This window comes from Ciconia boyciana, chromosome 5, assembly GCF_034638445.1.
Source record: "Ciconia boyciana chromosome 5, ASM3463844v1, whole genome shotgun sequence".
NCBI lineage: Eukaryota > Metazoa > Chordata > Aves > Ciconiiformes > Ciconiidae > Ciconia > Ciconia boyciana.
Window position 1 is genome coordinate 23041843 of NC_132938.1, and position 21194 is coordinate 23063036.

General features: G+C 39.3%; 1 long non-coding RNA gene across 6 annotated transcripts; it reads right to left on the reverse strand.

Moving 5' to 3' along the window:
* Positions 1-320: 320 nt before the first annotated feature.
* On the reverse strand, positions 321-19470 carry LOC140652574 (uncharacterized). Of its 6 annotated transcripts, none has more exons than XR_012042857.1 (8): positions 18609-19470; positions 18239-18314; positions 17737-17963; positions 17202-17298; positions 10441-10531; positions 7560-7652; positions 1901-1988; positions 321-493 (listed from the first exon to the last, which is right to left on the reverse strand). It is a non-coding gene; the product is annotated as an uncharacterized lncRNA (long non-coding RNA). The 6 variants fall into 6 exon arrangements; XR_012042858.1 differs by having other exon boundaries at positions 321-2717; positions 18609-19243; positions 19342-19450; XR_012042856.1 differs by having other exon boundaries at positions 321-1988.
* Positions 19471-21194: the final 1724 nt, after the last annotated feature.

Consider the following 21194-nt stretch of genomic DNA (forward strand, 5'->3'; position numbering starts at 1 on the left):
TATCCACTCCTATGCCTGAATTAATACAGCAAGGTTCATATAAGAAGACAGGGCTTGCTGGGTTCTGCCTTGCTGTATGCTGTGTACACACACTCATAGTTTCTCAAAACAAGTAAAATAAAAGGTGTAGGAGTCCAATATTCAACAGCAACATGCTTCCAGGGTTGCAGATGCACTTGGTGGTGGATTGTTGAAAAATGGTTCGGTTCAGAACACAAAAGCTTCACACTGTCAGTGTCATACATTTAATATTGTATAACATTTTATTAAAACATATCTCAAAGTTATTTACAAAGGAAGCTACTATCTTCCAAATACTAGTACTACCATGAGAAAACCCTAATGAATGCGTGATGAGTTTTTCATTCTCTAACTTCTTTACCTATTCACAGCACAGGGAGCCGGAGGACGCAGGCTGAACAGTTTGAACACATAGTTCATTCATGGAATAAATTTCTTCAAAATTCAGGGAGTATGTTTAATATCCAGGGTCCTTTAGAAATAAATGTATGTGATAATATATTAAAAACAGCATGATAGGACTAAATGAAGATTCTGCAACCATTTCTATGTATATGAGCACTTATCTTTTAAATTATATCTTTTATTACTGGTTTATATTTACATAACACATAGCAATCTTGCTATCAATCTTCTCACTCAAGTAGATATACCTGAACTAAAACCTCATTTTTATAATACTGGTTGTATTTTTAATAAGAATAAGATAGTATCAGGGGCAGCACCACTATTTATGCCTATAGCCAAAGAATTAACATCATTTTCTTTTTTTCCAAAATTGTTCATGTAAAAATGACACAACCTGAAACTAGTTAGATAACTAAAAAACTGCCAAAATCTATTTGAAATTATTTGAATAATTACCATATTATTTATCTCTTTTCCCTAGTTATAGGGAAACTTTATACAATACTTAGATAGAAAAAACAGATCGGGGGAAGAGTACAAATCCAGAAATATTTCTGCTTATGGGACCAAAATATTCTGCTATGGCAAGTTTGTCTGTTTCCTTACAGGAGAAAAAAAAAACCCAACCCAAACCAGAAATAAGGGTGAGAAAGCAAAAAGCAAAAACTCTTAAAAAATGAGACTTCAGTCTTTATGGCTTTGACATTATGCTGGCTTTTCCCCAAGATTTCTGTAGAACAGTGTGCAGAGGCAAAATGTTCTGCACTGCTTCTAGGACATACACTTTCCTTTGCCAAGTACGCCAGGGCTTGGTAACATACACAGCCAACACATCGTCAGTGTTTAAAGTCTAATCTAAAAAAATCCACTCACTAAATTGAAGGGAAATCAGTGTTCACGTCTTGAAGACGATTTTAGTCAAACCTCCCTCAGTTTAAATCGTTGGCTCAGAGAATTCAAACATTTCCATTATGTTTAGAACAGTAAGCCACTCCCTCCAGCAGTGCCTGAAAGAGCCATTTCTTCCCCTTTTCTCCCTTTCCTTTGAAATCAGTGTCTTTCACCATAGGAAACATGCTGGCAAATTGTGAAGTGCAAAGAATTATTAAGATAAGTTAGTGAAAGAGGTGGGAATAGAAACCAGGAACTCTAGGCCTAATTCATGTGCCTTGAGGCCAAAAGAGAATTATATAATATGAGGTTTCCTATATCAGACACCCCCTATTACACATTATACAAGAAAATGCCTCTCGGAAATTTTTATGGTAATGCTTTTTCCTTGGTTGGCAATGCCAAGATATCAGCATCTTTTTAAAAATGGAATAAGAAACTACTGTATAATCCATGCATCTTAATGTTTTAATCTATATAAAGAATTCACTAAGTTTATTATACTATATACTTGATTTGAAGGGGGAGGAATTAATGAAATGCCAAAATCTAGTGAGGCATGTCTCAAAAACTTACTTACTAAATTGCTTGTTCTGTCACTGTAATGATAATATTTGAAAAAGTCTTTACTGTGTTCAGAGAACTGATTTTTCATCAAAACAGTGTATCTGTGGGAAAAGCAAATTATTTGCTATAATCTGTATTCAGTATACTCTTTCACAAATAGAAAAATAAAGTACATCAATAAAAGAATCATTTAAAAACAGAAGAAGGTGACAGGAAAGATGGTCATTCCAAAAGCAGCAGCTGTTTCTGGACATTCAGACTCAGCATAAAATTAATCTTTAGGAGACTTTTGCACTGCACGGAAAAGTTTAGAGCACATTATATATATAGAACACTTAGGCAGCAATGGTTTGGATGTTTTTTCTTCCTTTGTCATTATTAGGGTCATTTGTAAGGCCTTTCGTCTGAAGATAGGTAGGTAGGGAGTTTTCTACTGCCATCTGTTGATGAATTAGTAATAGAATTGAAGTCCACAGGAGAACGAGCTTGCTCCCACCATCCTTTGGTGAGCAAGAGGGAACTGAAGCTTGGAAAAAAGTCAGTCTGCATCAGCTTTCCCTGGGACGCTCTTCAGGACTCACCAGAAATTCATGCAAACTCTCAACAGCCAGAATGGAAAGAAAGGAAAGGTTCTGTTTTGTGGTCAGGGCTCTGCTCAAAGGTCATGCGATTGATCCCATCCTGCCGCCAAAGGTTTTGCAAGGAAATGATACAGATGTGATTGCAAGAAGGCATCTTTGCAGTAAAAGAGCACTTTGTTAAAGTGGCAGAGGGCAGCAGTAGAAAACCTGGTTAACTTCCACTCTGACATGTCCTGAAGATTTCAGAACCTAACCCAAAAGTACAATGGACCAAAACATAGTTTTAAATATGCAGTGTCTCACAGTTACTGTATTGTAAAAAGACAAAGAAAAAGAGAAACATATACACTCAGACTCAATACTTGAAGGACAGTGATTCTAGTTGAATAAGAACATTGTTGTTTGGTAGATAGTTTTTGCAAACACACAGACTGAACATGCCTAAATCTGTATTCATTACCAATTTTGGACAGAAATATAGTAAGATTAGTACTGCAATTACATTTTTTATTATTATTATTTTTATAGACGTACATTCTTAATACAAGATCTTTGCAGAGAATTACAAAAATACTTTCTGTATTAAAATCTGATTTATAAGAAAGCACAATTTCTAGAAGCAGCCTAGTAGATCTACTTTTTCTGCTTGTTTTGAGCAGCAAGTTAGCTTCTGTAACACTCTTTCTTCAGTATTCACTGTAACTTGACTTAACATTCATCAGTACTGCACTGCTGGGAAGAATGGAGTTAATTGTCCATTTCTTTATCTTTTCTAGAAAAAAAAATGTAAAAGTCTTACATAAACCTTTTTAAACTTTTAAAATTAATGGAGACTAGTAGAAATTTGCCCCAAGTACCAGTTTAATAGCTGCAAGATAGTAGAAAAAGTTGATATCTAGCTTCAACTGCTCATGAATAGAATGAAGTATATTGCTTCTGTTCTGCTTTCTGCTTCACTGCTGATGTGACACATATCTCCAGCCTTACTGGCTGGGAACTGGTGATTTTCAAAACTCATTGGGTGGTAAGTGTTCTTATAAACAACTGGATAATTCGTTCCTGGGACACTTTTTTGTCCCCAGTTGTCAAAGCTTTGGGAGGCTTATTGAAAACAAGTTTCACTCAGTGAAAAAAAAAAAAAAATCTCAAAATTTAAGTTCTCCTGCTGAATCCCAAATACTTCACATCAAACACAAAAGACTGGCAATCTTGAATCTGAACAATCACTCAGTCCCTCCTGCAGCCAGAAAACTGATCCCCTTGTAAACTGCTTAGATCATGTGAAGTCTTGATCAATAAGGCAGCATCAAGAGACCTAGTCACCTGAGAGTATCTCAGATCTCCAGGACAACACAACGCACTGACACCACACTACAACTAGCACCAGGGAACTAAAGAACTGATATGACAAAGGGATATTTGCTTATCTAATACATTTTTCTGTGATCTGAGAGACAAAACACTGGCACCAAGCTTTTCTGAACTACTGTGTTGCCCTTTTCCACCCCATGTCCCATTTTTTCACACTGCTGTACTTGACCATCTTCTTTCCTTCAGCTTGCTACTGCTGGCAGAGCCAGTCTGGGCACAGAGCCTAAGTTAATACATTCATTGGGTTATACTGTGTTCTGTGCATCACCTTTAATGCTGGCACATTTCTCTAGTGAGAGCAGCCTCACTCATTGGGAAACACTGAACTAAAAGACTAAAGTGCAATCTGTGTTTTACTAATTGTTCATATAAACCACTGGCTGATATATTCTTCTGGAGCTTTCCCCACATAGATTATTGGGTTCTTTTATGCAACGTTGATATATTTTTCTTTGTTTTACATCTAAGTTCAGTACTTGCATTTCAGTGAACATTGCATGTTAAGAGACCCAGGGAAGGCATTTTGTTTTTCTAGGCCTTTTGAATGGAGGTTAAAGTTAGAGGTCCCTGCAAAGGCCAAGTAGAGCTCCAACAAATTTGCTTCAGACAACTTGACAGAAAGATTACAAGTAAAAGCTTTTGATTTTGAAATTCAAATACAAAATTCTATAGTAAAATTTGATTATTCAGTTTCTTTCAGTTTTTTTCTCCATGAAGGTTTTTCTTTCCAAGACTGCCTGATGTTGGGTCTCTATAAAGTAGTAGCTAAATTTTCCCAGAATGTCTAATTCTTTATGTGTCTAAGAACTACAGCAGTGAACAGCCCAAATTTGGTCACATATTTGATGCTTCCCTTTATTGTCTGAGAGAGGCATAGTCTTGTAACATTTTCCTAATTTCCTCTCCCACTACCTCCACAACACTGTAACCTTCACACTGAATGAGAATAGCTGGATACAGCTTCCTGCATGGCTTCTCAATTGCTGGCAATTTCGTTGGCCAGATGGGGTTTCTGTGGAGAAATGTAAAGGCTAAGTGTGCCCCTGCAGAGCTCTTGGCTCCTGCTGACTCAGCAAGTGAAGGACACAATCAAATAGTGTAACTTCCACCTCTTTTCTCACCTTCTTTATATCTCCTTCTATTTTCCCTCCTTCCACTCATCCAGGACTGTGTCTGTACTACTATTTCAGGTGCCTTTTTTTTTCCAATTAGGATCTACAGTAGCTTGAAATTAAGGGAATCTTTACCAGTCTTACTCTAAGTTCCTACAGGGAAAATGTGAAGTCGCAGAGACTGAAGTGAGGGATGAAGCTTTAGCAGACACACAAAGCAGAAGCGGTGTATGTAGATAATATGAAATGGTAGCACAGAGCTCTTCAGCCAGGAATGGAGGATAGTGCAGTGTCTGCATATTGTCTCTGTATGGGTGAGGCATCCGTTGATTTCTGCTCTTACCGATACTAGGAAAGCATTAAGAGCAGGAGCAGCAGCTGAGAGATAATTTTTTTTCTGGAGAAGCCTTAAAAAAGACTAAGTGAGGGCAGATATTGAGGGAAATGAGATTTAAGCCCCATTATAAATGGAAATGTCTTCAAATAGAGTAATTTTGAAAATGTGCTGAGGCACCAGTCCATTTAAAAGTCATGGGAACATATTAATTAACCACATTAAAATGAAGGAAAGTCCCATAAGACACGCTTACATTTACAACTGATTGACTTCAGAATGCCTTTAATTGGCACGTGGATATTTTTATAAAGAATAGACAGCTCTGGGAAACAAAACACTGAAGAAAGCCAGCCAGTCAAACAAAACACCTTATGAAGAGCAGGCTACAAGCAAGTGGGATTCTGGCCACAATATACTTGTTCATCAAATATGAGAGTTTGGCTCTCTGACATCCTTCTTTAAAATGGAAATGTGCCCTTTTTTTAGAAAGGTATGCTTTTTTCTTCATAAATGTGTCTTAAGTCCCATGAAACAACCACAAGATGGGAATATTTTTGTCTTTCTCCAGTATGCAATCAGGTTTAATGAAGAATCACTAACAGAAATCTTACTGCTGTAAAGATAAGGCAAGAGCTGATTATTTAAAAGCTTTCTTTTCTGTTTATAAAGAGCAAAATATTATTTTTAAAATACTATTTCATGACTAGTCCTCAGCCTGGCCCAGAGGTCAGTTTATTTGAATCAGCAAGTAAGATGTGACAGTGGCCTTGAATGGTGGTTTTGTTGAGAGTGCTTGTGTGGTGAGAAAGCCCTATTACATGGGCTGTTCTCAGTCTAAGACCTTACATTTCCAGCATGACTGAAGATCAGTAATGATATTTCCATTCTTCTACAGGCAGTTAGTTGACACCTAATCCTTCTTGCTAATTAAAAACAAAGCTGTTTTCTAAAATGATACTATTTCTGTTTTAAAAGTACATATAACAGAAACAAAAGCAGCCTAAATTATTAGTTCCAAGTCTTTCTACCAATGAATCTAACCTGAGAAAATGACCATATACTATACATCACTGATAAATAATTTTGATGTCCTATTGACAACTCTAGCAGTTTATAGAAGTTTACATCTCTCAGCAGCTGCTTGCCAAATATTTTCTTGCTATTATCAGGTAACCAAATAAAAATATATTTACAAATATATACATACAAGTATATGTATATATGTTGGGTAGGAATCCCTGAAATTTGGTTTAGGTAAATCAGTTTATCTGGTATGACTTTCTTCCATTTCCCTCAACAGGAAAATATTCTCAAATTTACTGACCTATGTCCTCAGGGTGCTTTCTTCCTACCTGAGATATAGCATAGTGGACAAGAGGCTTGCCATAAGTTGGAGGAAGGGTGGAAGTGTAAATGAGTTTTGATGGAGGAAAAGGAGGGACAGAAAACTTACCTAATTCTGTAGCCTAATACTTAGGATACTTAATTGAATATAGGGTGGCTGTATGCCAAATGACTTAAAGTTTTCTGAACTGCTTATATATATTACGTAACATATTCCTTTGAAGGAAAACAGAGATATCCCTGGATGAAGGGAACTGACTCAGGTCTTCTCTTTCACAGATAGGTATTCCAACCTAACCTAACCCCAGTAAAATTACTGAAGGCAATTTAACTCGTCATCGAAACTTTTGTTTACAGAACAATATTTAGATGTCATTACAACTGGTTGCCCCTCTCGACCTGATCCTTTGTAATTCTTTTCATGGAATCCATTTCATGTCTGAATCTTCTATCTTTCAAGTCTTTCCACTAAATTACATTTCATCTGTGAAGCCTATAAAGCCTTAATCATGCCTTCTAACAAATGTTTTCACACTTATATAGCAAAAGATGCCCAGAGAGAAGACTAGAACATTTGGGAACTTCTACCATCTGTGCATCTCCTGCTTATGCTTATTCAAGAGTCCTTCCCTCCACCCCAGTTCCTTCTTCTCCAAAGTGTTGTATACCTAAATGCATCTCCTGCTTATGCTTATTCAAGAGTCCTTCCCTCCACCCCAGTTCCTTCTTCTCCGAAGTGTTGTATACCTAAATGCATTTCCTTTTGTGGAGACAGGGAACTTTGCTGTCCTCTGTCTGCAATAGAAATTACTATATACCACACAATTACATTAAAAGGACATTATTAGGGTTAAAAAATGAAATGCTCACTTTGTAGTTAGAAAATTATCAAAATGACGTTATAGGTGGAATCATAGTTACACTCACTTGTACTTGTGCAGTCTGACATAGTCTTTCATTAGAGTCATATTTTTTCCCCTCAAGGCCCCTACTTTCTTCTTTGTGCAGAACTGACCTTCTCTGAAGTGAAATCAAGGAGAAAAACAGTGTTTCATAGTGTTAGAACATCATACTTTAAAGCTGGAGACTGACACTCACTTCCATCATAGAATTCCCCTGTGATATTAAGTCACAGAACAAAACATTTTGGTTGTGATTTCATCTATTTCTGAGTTCTTACCTGAAATCCTGAGACTGATTTGCAGAACAGTGAGCATCCCCAGACATACCTTATGTCAGTGAAAGTTTTGGTTTGCATATGTAAAAGCTATGTAATTCTAAGCAATCCCCAAAATACAGACCTAAAAGGCTCAAATTATATATCCTAAATCTGTGGATATTTTTGACCCACATCTCCATATTACCTTCCCATTTATAATACTGGAATCATAATAACCCCAAGTACAATACAGTACTTCACAAATTAAATAACATGTTTTAATTTTTAGGCAATGCAATGATGCACATCATAAAAAATTCCATGTAATAGTTCTGTGTCCAGGATGTTATTTGAACAATGTGCAGAAAATAAGGTCTTGAGACAAACACTGAACATGGAAAAATAAAAATACTAAATAATTTCTTATTAAGTGCAACCTTACACATTTGTTCTGTGTAATTAAATAAAAATATGTTTTAATTTATTAAAATTTATTTGTTTAATTATTTAATATGTGTTTGTTGATTTGTGTTTAATTAAATGATTTGTTTATTTATATATTTACTTATTTGATTCCAAATTAAAATCCAGTGGAGAAAGAGTACATGAACATGTAATTAGATTGCAATCAAACACTGCAATGGATGGTGCAGTGGCATCTGAATTAAGGGTCTGCTGACAGTATTATTCTGATATTTTCTAACTTCTGAGTGTTTGATCTGGCAATATGAATAATGTTCTTGATAACAGTTTTGGGGTTTTTATATTAATTTTTTTGCTATATCATTTCCCAGCCAAAACCCAACAAAACAAACTAAAAACAGAACAAAAGTTTAATCATATGCTATATTAGTGATGCTTACATGATTGGTCATCAGGACCATCTCATTTTGATCAGATGAATAAGCCTTTGCTATTTGAACAACAGCAAAACATATACAATGTTACCATTGTTTACCGAGAGCATGAATAGGATAATTTTATAGTAAATTTCACAGGGGTTTTTTGACATCATTGATACTTAGGATAGCCATTAACCTTTTTTCATCCTTTTCTCTCTATTCAGATCTAACTTTCATCCCTCTGTGTTCAAACATGGCAGCTTCCTGCTCCACATTGTTATGCCCCAAAAGAGAGGTCACATAATACCGGAGGAAAGTAGTTTCTGGGCAAAGAGCTAAAATTATCAACAAAGTATTAGTCAGCCACATGTTGGGCTACACCCAATGTGAATGAAATCTTTCAGGAATTTATTTTCTAAAAATGTAAAGTCCTTACCAAACTGATGTAAAATTCAATTTTTTAGTGGATTTCAACTTGAACAAACTTGGGTGAATGGATTTTAATATTCAGACAAAATATGCAAAAAAGCTAGCCTCTTGAAAGCTCAGGTTCATAGTGGAAGTACTGAAATTATTTAAATAAGATTGTCCATAAATTTCATCATGGGTAAACTAATCTAGCTACATTATCAGATATCATTGAATCAGCCTGACTTTTTTCCAAAATTTAACTATAGCTTCAGACCTGGAAAGAAGAAGTTACGTGCTAAAGCTCAGTAAAGTAATAAACAACTAAAAAAAAGAGATATATTATTTGAAGTGTCATGAAGTCATAATAGCTTATGTTATTATTCTTACTGATAACTTTCAGAGTAGTAATAATACCAAGTTAAGTCAATAACTTCTTCCAAGAATGACACGTTAGATGAAAACTAGAAAATTTTTCTTTCCATTACTTTGCGTTCATGAACTTTTTGGAACCTAACATAGTAAATTATTATATTAAATAGTAAAGTAGTAAATTAAATATATCCTCTTTAAACCACACTACAAGTCATGTAGTATCCCTTGAGTAAATAAAAAAAAAAGTTTAGTACAAAAATGCCAAAATGTTTTTAAAAGAAAAACAAAAGTTAATGAATAAAAGATAAATAACTTAGTTAAAAAGTAGATTCACCCTGCTGTGCTGATGCAGTTTTGAAATGAAAATTGGAACTCCCTCAGCTTTATGAAATCTGTTTTTTCTCATTTCTCCCTTATAAAATTTTAATGGTATTTGTTCATAAAATTAAAAAAAACACTTCCTTATCTTCACCACCCCCCATTATTCTAGTTCTAATCCTCTCTTTCTAATCTGTCTCTCTAAACTTCTGTAAGGTACTTGATAGAAGAATCTTCATGGAAGGATATATTCTAATATCCAGATTTTGCTTGTTCATCAAGGACTTTATACACACACACACACACACACACACTCTCTTTCTGTATATTCAGCCTGGTAACATCTGGGAACTGGTAATATCTCTCTTCGTTTGGATTGACCTTTGTCATTCTGGACAGCTCTGCTCTTGTAGAATGCCACATCCATGCATGTTTTCAGTTTCTTTTCACCTGGTTCTCCTATCTATGTACTCTTCAACTCCTTGAAGGTGCTAAGTTCCTTTTGGTCAGATACAGCGTCTTTTGTCCTGGAATGATCTACCTACCTTTTCACTCTCATTCTCCTTCTTTTAATATGAAGCATTCAGATGTGCAAAATAATGAACTTGCAGATGAATGATGTAGACAATATGTAGGCAACACATAGACAAGACAGACACACGGACATGCAATGGCAAAATAGCGGAATATGTAAATAGTATATCACCTTGTAGACTTTAACGAAATGTCAAATGTAAACCTTCAGATCTTATTCGGAAAATTGCTAAGAAAGCAATGCTTCACTTTTGCAGAACATGCTATAAATAAGCAAAAAATAAGTAAATTTATAATTATTTACCTAGAGATACCAAAATAAATTATAGGTTGTTTCAGCTTTCAACAAGGATTGTGATGTTGAAATGAGGAAAATGATTAATGAAAGTAAAGGTGTGGAAGAAGAATTATCACATCTGAAATGTGATAATTCAAAGATGACAAAATACTCAAATCAAAGAGTCTTGATAACCTTCACTCCAGAATCCTGAAGGAATTCATACATACATCTGAAGGATCTAGAACAAGGCTTCTTGGTAAGTATATCAGGATGAACATTTATGGAAAATAGCAAATGGCCTGCCTACATTTGAAAAGGGAAGCTGAAGGGAGGAAATAAATAGATCTCAATATGATTTTTAGATGGTCTTAGAATGCAAAGCTTCAGAGTAAATTACGAAGCAAAGAATGAGTAACGGCACAGAAGTGTAAAGCAAACTTAATAAAATCTATCTAAAGGTTTCAAAGAATAGATGATACCATTTACCTGATATCTTTCTTCAATAATTTATCTCCTAAGCAAGGCAAGTGGGGAAGATCTCACCTATCTGGATTTCAAAACAATTTTTGACACTATCTGGTGGGAAAAGTGTTAGATAAGATTGAGAAGATAAACAATTGACTAATCAGGAGAGGACAACAGATTGTGTTAGGTGTTTGCATCTTTGCATGGTAGCTGTTAAGGGGTTCTTCATGGACAGTCTTGCAATAGACCTTTTTGGTACTGAAATTAAAGACTAGATAACAAAAACTTGGAGCATGCTGCTGAAATTTCCTGGTAAAACAAGCCTGAGAATCATCGAAATCATAAAAACATACACGAAGAATCAGATGACCTTGATGACTCCTGTAATGGAAATGGGATTAAACTTAATGGTACAAAGAGCAATGTAACAAGATTTTCTGCTATAAACTGCGAGTTCATCAACTGGAAATGACAAAGAAAACAGAAAGATCCAGCCAATCTACTAGAGAAGGACTATCAGCCACCAAACCATGATGCAGCTATGAAAAATGCTAATATGAAGTATTAGACAAGGTATTTCTGGGAAAGAAAGGGATGTTTAATGCTATTACATCAGGTAGAATACATCTTCATGATGGAAATCGTGAACAATTCCTGTTCTCCATATTAAAGAAAGATTCACTGAAAGCTTCACTAAAAATGGAGTGGGGGTGAAGAGGAAGTCTGTCAGCATGATGTCAGGAATGCAGAACTTAATTCATGAGAGGAAATTGAAAAATCTTGTATTATTTTGCAAACAAAACTAAGATGAGAGAAATGCTCTCTGTAAAGACATGAATGGGTAAAAAGAGCCTGCGGATGTTTATAGTGATGTATTGAACTTCGAGATCAGTATCAACATAAGAATTTTTTATATATATAAAAGTATATATATATTTAAAAAATAGTTTTTTAATGCAATATGAGTGCTTGCACTAGTGGATGATAGGACTCAGCACCCAAGGATCCATTACCAGTTTATTCTGAGTCATAAACATGATCTCTGTGGTCAGGCAAAATAACATTACACCACTAAGTGGTTTAATGGCATTTATTTTTATTAAAATGCACATCATTTTCTTCTTCACTCATGTACTTAAGATCTACATTAATGCTTTAAAAATCATTCACTCACTAGGTGCCTAATGTAAAGCTTATTTAGCCAAAGTACTTCCATTGACTTCTGTATGCTTTGGATTAGGTTCTATATCCTTACCCATCAACTAGCTGCTGCAGGCTTCCAATTTTATCACAATATTAGACTGCTTTTCTCTTTTTCCCATGATCTTAAAAGGCAAAGAAAGAGGTATACTTTGGTTTGCCCTGTCTGTTCTTTAATGTGCTTAGACTGCAGTTATTTCCTGCTGAGCCCTGGATGAGGTTTAGTTTGTTGAAGAGCAACTTTTTAATCATCTCACAGAATGAATGAACTGGAAGATATGTCAAGCTTCTATCAGAAGATGAAAAATGTGGAAACTTATCAGTACCTCTCTTCCTCTAGATATATTGCAGGTCATAAAAACCTACTCTGTACAGTACTTATTACTCTTATAAAGGAAGCTAAAAATGTAATTATGCAAAGGATGATCACCAAGAAATTTTGCAAAACAGTTAAAGCGGGTGTGAAAGTATGGCTGCCTGCGCATGGCAAAAACTGCAAAGGAAGCAGCAGGAGAACAAATTATTTCAAAGACAGGCTATGTAATCTTCCCCACAGGAAGGGTGGTTACAACCCCTTCACTCTTATTTTGGACAATTAAGGTAGCAGTACAAAGCATTTCAGAAGCAAAGCTGATTGTTGGGTTGTACCAGCATATATATCAGTGCTTAACAGCCTAAAATATATTTGGCTACTGGACGGTCTTGGCTTTATTTTTTTCCTATTGGTGCTTACCCTGTTTTAGGGTGATATAAGCAGGGCCTTCCCAAGCCTCTAATTCTCATTTTGGCTAAATGCCAAAGCTCTTCACTAGACCTGTGCAGTACAGGCATGCTTATATAAGTTTATGTTTTAATCTACTTCAGGGAAAGGTGCAAGGGACTCCACCTCTTCACACTTGCTTTCTCTTGCTCACCATTAACAGTAGATGGAACAGGTGAATAGCCCTCACTTTTTTTTCAGTGAATAGTCATACCTCTGTCAGAGTCAAACAAAGGATTAAGGAAAAAATGGTGTGCTTCTGCACTGTATAGCTAAATAAGGGTTATAACTATATGACTTCTAAGGGTTCTAATGTTGCACTTTTCATATGAAAAGGCAAGTCTAACATTATAAAATACCTAGTAAAGCAGTTTTAAGCATTGCAGAACAAGGCCAAATAGACTGTCCAATAAGCAATCAACAGCTTGGTCCTATTCTAAATTACTTTCTTTGCCACCATATTTATTTCCCTACTTTATAATAACTGTGTATTTATATGACCCTTATTTCAGCCGGAGAGCAATGATTATTTTTGATGAGGTAGACAGAAATATTAAAGCTCCCAAATATCTAAGTGAGTATATGTGTAGACTTAAAAATTACATTCTAGGTATAGCCAATAACATATATTGGCATTAACTTACAGAAGGGAATAGAGAGACACCAAATTCAATTATCCATAACTGCGTTTGAATTTTAGTAGCAAAGGTTCTTCCTCTGAACTCCGATGAGTTACCATCTTGCTTGGATATTTTCTCTTCCACTCAACAGGCAGCTGACACAATAGATTCATGAAGACATGCCAGATCTTTTATGCTATCCTGAATTATATTAATAATAAATTAAAGCTGCACAGGATGCACTAGGAATATCAGACAAAAGATTTTATGATCTGGTGATTCTCATTTTAAAATTAAAGAAAACTTTAACTCACAGCAAAGATATTTGCAGCATCCTAAAAAAAACCAAAAAAACAAACAAAAAACCCCCACAAAATGTGGAGCATAGAACTGAAAAATAATATTAGATTAAGAAGTCTTCAATAGTGTGTAGAAGCAAAATGGTTTTACGAAGTCTGTGTACTCATTTCTGTATATAAGGGATAGCTGACAGAAATAAGTGGGAGCAGGAGCTTGAGAATAACTGTATTTCAATATATCTATAACAGTTTAGTATATTTTACTGCTATACATCAAATTTCATGATACAACATTTTCCTTTGTATATGTAGTTCTCTGGAACACAAACTTGTTTTAAACTCTCTTCAGAATGAGCAGCTTTGACTTTGCAGCAGTCCATCAAATAAAGCAGAAACGATTGCCACTTATCCAAGGACAAATATTGAGGTGAATCCAGAATATATTAAAAAAACTATAGAAGTGCAAAACTGTGGTCTGATGAACTTAATCTGGAAAGACCCATTGGCTTGCTGGGTGACTGAGCAGGTCATTGCACTTCCTTTTATCTCATAGGAATAATTTACAAAGCACTTTGAGACCTTCAGTGTGCTCACTATTGATACCAACCTTGGAAACATTATATCAAAAAAATCCACATTATTTCCGAAAGTAAGTGTAGTGTTCTCTGCTAGTGAATCCATATGCGTATCAACTGTACCCATTTAATATTTTCAGTGACAATGAACACATTTTTCTTTCTTTGTCAGTGCTACCTGCTTCTCATACATTTCATTTAAATTAAATCCAGCTTTAATTATCTCCCCTGAATGTATCTCTCTATGTAGAATATACACTAATGTTTCATAGTTTCCCTCTATTTTTGATAGGAATTCATCCAAATCCACCTTAAATGCTTTTTTTTCTATAGTTTACTTTGCATTTAGAGAAATTGAACACTAGTTTAATTACAAAATAAATCTATAAAATAATGGGGCTGGGTGCAGGACTCATTTATATCTCTGTGAATCCAGGAAAGCCAGTAGTTGCATATGAAGCATAAATCTAACCAAAATCTGCCTTCCCTCATGAAAATTCATATGCTTTTTTAAGACCTTTCATTAATTTTTCCTTCTGATTTCAAGCATAATATGTCTGTCATTTCTGCATGATTTTGAATGGTTAGATTTTTTGTCAACATCTGGGAAAAAAAACCACTGTAAAAGTCTTTTCATAACAGATTCTATAGAATAATGTAATTAAAAAAAGGAAAAAAGAAAACCTCATACTTAATCATTGTGAGTTGTAAGGAATATATATACACTGCAAAAATCCTAGTAAACAGAATCACAACCACTTTTTCTAAATGTTACTTTTCATCATTCTTTATAAATGTGAGAACTCAGAAACTCTGATGGAATCATGCCTATGCAAGAACCTTTTATTTTGAACAGACCTCAAATATTACTTTAAGGATGAGCAATTATAATCATGTGAGATTTAACCACTGTTATCCAACACAGATTATTTTTGCTCTGTCAGTAACTTTTATGGTGTATTATCTAGTTCAAAATTCTCACAGAGAGTAAAAGAGAGAGGATTTAAACAAAGTAACTGGTTCCATGCTTAGCTAGCATTCAGTTAAATAAGCACAGATGCAGTTGTTATCTGCTTAAAAGCAAATCTGTGGTTTCCTTATTTAAACTCTTAAGTTTTAACGTCCATCAGAAAAGCTGTTGCTGCAATGAATAATTTAATCACTTCTGCCTATTACATGCTACTACACAGCAAGCATGTTTGCAAAGCTGTGAAAGACACCGGGCAAGTGTCAGCACTCCCTATAATTCAGCCGACCTCCCAGTATATTCACTGCAACGAACTAAGGGAGCTCTGAAGCGGCCAGGGGGAGGTTGTGGCAGGGAAGGGAGGTGAAGAGATCACAACAGAATTGCACCAGATCAGCAAGACACTTTAGAAAGATGAAAGGTCAACGCGGGCTTTGTGCTGTTGTGGTGTCATTTCATCTGTTTGTCCCTTGGTGGAGTTCTTGAGTTAGTTTCTCCCTTCCGTCAGATGGCTTTAACTGCTTTAGGAGGGTTTTTTTGTCCTTGTTTTTCCCCTTCTTTCGAATTTGCTGTCATGTTTACGGTATTTAACCTTTTCCTTGTATTATTGTGAATATGTTACTTTCAAGCCCACCTGATTTTTTTTTTTCCTTCGGGAGCTGCTTCTTCATATGTGTGCGCGCGTGTGTGCGCGCAAATAGTACTACCTAATATATATTTGTTAATATATAGAGTGGTATCGATATGTAAATAACCTGTTTCTCTTTAACCCGAGATGGATTCCCACTGCAGATCCCACAGGTAATTTTCCACTGTGACCTGCAGACATTCCTAAACTGCGAAAAGCAAACTGTCGTGGGCTGAAAGCGCCAACTGCGAACCCGAGTTCGGACGCCGGCGGCAGAAAGCGGGCTCCGCCAAGAAATGCAGATAAACTAGCCATTAATTGCATCTGTATATTTTAGCGATGACCCCTGTCTTCCCAATCAACAACTACAACAACGACAACAAAGCCCCGCTGCAGAGCATCGGAGAGGGAGTTTCGGGGGGGGATGCAGAGGAGCTGGGGAAGCTCCCAGGCTGCTTTAGGATTTCCCCACGTACAGCAGGCTGCGAATGTCAGCAAGACGGATTCCTTCCCACACGCAAGATGCCACCTCGGTGGCCTTATCAGATGTTCCCTTTAAGGACACAAGCTCTTATTTCCCGTCTGTATATCTCCAGCATCTCGGGCTATTTTATTTATTACTGCCGATTACATTTGTGATCCCGCTTCCCACTTGATCTCACCAGATCAGGAGGACAAATGCCGTGTCGTGTCTGAGCGCGTGTGGGCGTCTGTGTGCATCTGGGAGAGGGGGGAGCCGGGGGAGAGGGGGGAGGCAGCGGGGGGAGTTACACTGCGCAACAGATTTGACCAAGAGGGCCAAACCTCCCCCGCCTGAAACAGCTGGGCATGTTCCTACCGACACCCAAACAGCTGTGCGCGCACTGCCCGCGGAACCGAGAGTCCGCGGTGCCGGCGTGGCGAGAGGAGGCGGGGGTGATTCCCCTCTCCCCCCGCGAACGCGCGGGATGCGGGGGGGGGACGCGGCCAGCACAGCCCCGTCCCCCTCCCGGCAGCCGGGGCACGTGGACCGGGAGCCGCGCTGCCATCCACCATGCAGCGCACGTCGGGCCCATTTCCCACGCCGGCCGCCTGCCCTGGGGGAGGAAAGGAGGAGGAGGGGGAGGAAGGGGAACGATAGGAAAGGGGGGGGCCGTTACCTCTGCTCCGAAAGAGGAACCAATCCACTGTGAAGGACGCAGCACTCCCGAGCAGGAAAGACATTGCACATTCAGAGAGAGGTTGCATGTGAAGACACTGCAAAAAAGAAAGAAAGGGAGGGGGGCCAGGGGGCGCAGACCGCATGTGAAAGGCATAGTGTGTGTAAGAGAGGCCAGCGAGGGTAGGAAGGGAAGGGGGGAGCGATTGCACATGGCAAGAGAAAGAAATCACTCATTCGCTTGAAAGAGGCTTTCGCAAAGCAGACCGTAGTACAAGTAGACATGGGAGACAACGGGGAAGGAGACGCAGACAAGAGGCGAGGTGCCCATGCCGTGCAACAACCCAGAATCCGATTAAAGTTTATGGCGGGGAGGTTAAAAGCGCTTTCATCCCGCCCCTCCCCTGGCGAATACATTAAGTTTCCTGGCTGCGTTTAAAAGCACAAAGGGAAGGGAACAGCGGGAGCTTCGGGTTGCAATTGTATTGCTAGTGCAGGGAGCCAGTGTAATGCAGTATGCTGGTATTTCTACGTACTGGTATGTCTGGATCTTACACTGTGGGCAAAATTTCCTCCTCTCGGAGCTCCAGAACAGCGAGGGGGAATTTTGATAAATTCAAGTTGCTTGGCAAATATAATAGGGATTTGGTATTAATCCTACTTAACCCGCTGCGAAGATGCTGAGCTCCCGAGCCCCCCTCCTCCGTCCGGGACTGCGGCGGTGAACACTGAGCCTGCGCCGAGCCGGGCTTTCTCGCTGATGCTGCAGATATAAAGCCGAGTGTCTCCAGCATCGGCGGGGGAGGGTTTTCGTGTTCTGGCGGGGCAGGGAGAGCGGCCGGGGCCGGGGCCGGGGCCGGGGCCGGGGCCGGGGCCGGGGCCGGGGCCGCCGGAGGAGCAGCCCTGTAGCCCTCCGGAGAGAGCAGCAGTCACTCACTCCCCAGCGCCGATTCCACGAGGCGCGACTCTGCCCCTCTGCGCCTCTGGACTCCCCAGGGAAAGAGGTGGCAACCTTCCCTCCCTCCCACATTCACTCACCGCCCCAAATGACAAAGACACGCTGTGACCGTTGCTTTGAATCGCCTCAACATATCCGGCCGCTTTTCGCTTAAATCTGTCATCGCGATGAAAGAGAGACATTTCACGACACTCGTCTGCATGCATCTTTATTCAAAATAACCATTTAAAACGAAGAATGCACACACGCACACACAGAACCCGCAGCAACTTGTTTTCCCACATGTGTTCACAGGGGGAGAGAGAGCAGCTGGATTCCTGCCTCCCCCTCGCTGCGCGCACACGCACACACACGCACACACACGCACACACACGCACACACAGAGACGCCGGTTCTCTTCCCACTGGCTGCCCCATGCTCGCCCAGGTCCTCCCTCTCCTGCCAGCCTACCGGATTCTCCCTCTTTTCCCTCCGGGATCCGAATGGAGAGGACAGGCACAGGAGCCGGGCATCACCCAGGGCGCAGGGGCAGGGGCACGCAAACGCCATAGGCGATTAAATGGCACAAAGTCAAAAGGAGAAGCGAACTAGGGACACTAGAATAAACAAAGTTGAGCGGAGAGCTTTAACGTTAAAGTTTATTTCCCACTTACCCAGGTAGGTGACGCTACATTTTAGCAATCATCGAAGCAGCAAGTCTCTGTTCGGAAATAAATCTGTTACTTCTTCCATGTGTTTATTCTACTAACCCTCTCGCCCCCTTCCTGATGATCTTCTCCGAGGGATTTTTTTCTTTTTTCTCCTAGGAAACCCACAAACACGCTGAAAAGACACATTCAAATCATGGTAATAGGAGGAACATGAACACAAAGACCAAAAGGCTCAAACAGCACTGGGAAACAGGACGAAAGTCTGAGATCTAAGGCAGCCCCTCTTCCTCCCTGGAGTTTTATGCAGTTACTGTGACTGCAGCTATTTCATAAAAGCACCGACACGACAGGGGAAGGTGGGAATCTGTGTGAAACGAGTTTTCTTACCAGCGTGATTCCGCAAAATGCGGAGCCCCGAACGTGCACCAGCTCTGCCTAAAAGAAAGGCGAATAAACATTTGCTTTAAAAATCGTTGCTCGGTTCACAGTCTACAGCGGAGGTAGGGAGGGAAAGGGTAGGAGAGAATCACTACAGATCACGGGTTAGAGAAGGCAACAGCAGCGACGCTCGGGCGTGTAATGAGGATCGGTTCTGAGGACTGAACTGGTGTTTTGTGCTGAGCAGCTATCCCACTTGCAGCGCTAGCAGCAGCAGAGACAGAGGGTAAGGCTGGGCTTTCTGGAGTGCAGCGCTTGACTCGTCCTCCCTCCTCCTCCTCCTCCCCCTCCTCCTCCCTCCCTCCCTCACTCTCGCTCGCTCTCTCTTTGCTCTCCCTCTTTCTCTCTCTCCCTCTCTCTTTCTGTGTGTATGTAGCGCAGGCGGCTCTGCTGCTGCAGCGTCAGGGAAGAGCTACCGAGAGAGGCTTCAGCAGCTCCCACCACTTCGGGCAAACTTGCCGGTTTACTGCTTCTTTTTTTTTTTTTTTCCGAGTGGGAAGCTTCTCAGTTGCCATTCAACATTTTAAAGCACAAGCCGCTCTGCCGTGAAAGCGCCTGAGCCACACTTCTCTGAAAGACACAGGAGGGAATACACAACTGCAGATTTCACCCACCGTGGCGGTGCAGATCACAGGAAACAACTGACTGATATCATTTTATTTGCAAATAGAACTCTGTTTTGGTTTTTCTTTTTTTTTCCAATCGCGTCGCGGATCTTTTTCCCTCCCCTTTGCCATTCCGCTTATATGGATGTAATTCAGAATCTGTGTTAATTCACGTGGGGGATCCAGTTACATCTTGTTCCGCTCCGGGTATATTTACGAGAGACCAATAATCGCCTTTGGACACATAGTTTTGTTGCTAACCTTTGAACTGAAAGGATCAAGTTCAGATCTGGTTACCTGCATTGGGACGGGAAGGAAGAGGAGAGAGAGAGGGGGAGAGAGAGAGAGAGAGAGAGAGAGAGACTGCAATCTCATTTGTGAATCGCTCTCAGTGCTGCAGATCCAGATTGCTATAACACATGCAGTGCAAATGCAGGTAAGGCACACACACGAACTGCGGATGCAAAAACAAACTTGGGACTGTTGTGTGTCTATGTTCATATCTACAGCCTTGCAAATTCTGGGCAAACGGCTTCTGCAGTTTCTGTATCGTTGCTTTGTGACTAATGACCTTGCGCAGAGTTGTTAAAAAAAAATCCGCTCCGGAGAAAGAGCTGAACATTTTAGGCGATCTCTGAAGATGGATTTGGGTGCTTTTCTGCCAACCAAAGGGGATATTCTGTGGACTGCTCTGTAATACACGGGGTTCTTCTCCTATCAACTGTGCAGCTACCGACATTATTGGGATTTTTATTTTTTTTCTTTACCTTTTTATTATTTTTTTTTTTTAAGAACTGCACATTGCTAAGAGGATTTGGAGTTTTCCCGGACACAAGCCTTTTGAATAATGCGAATCACATTTTTTTTTTCCCTGTATGTGCAGAGAGGGGGAAGAATAAAGCTAATGCCTTGGTCGTAAACGGCTGAGAGAGAGAGAGAGAAAAGAGAGAGAGAGAGAGTATGAATTGTAGTTAACTCTAGTGTCGAAGAAGACGACCTGAGGGGCTTCGAATCGCACACTGCTACTCCTGCTTTTACTGCAAACCTTGCAAAGTGATTACAGTAAAATCAGAGAGGAGGAGGAGAAGGGGGAGGAGGAGGAAAATCCCATCCTATCTACCGAGATGAATCTTTAAAAAGCAAAATACACTGTCCCGTGAACTGTAAGTATATCGCAACTGGAAGGCAGGGAGAGCAGCCGAGGAGCCAGCAGCAGGGTTTTGACCACCAGCCATGAGACAATAAGTTTCCAGGAACAGAAGGATTTTATAATTGATCACCCGGACGCTCAGCCGGTCTGTTGGCTTATCAGGGGAGTTTACTGGGGGGCAGGTGGGAGTGAG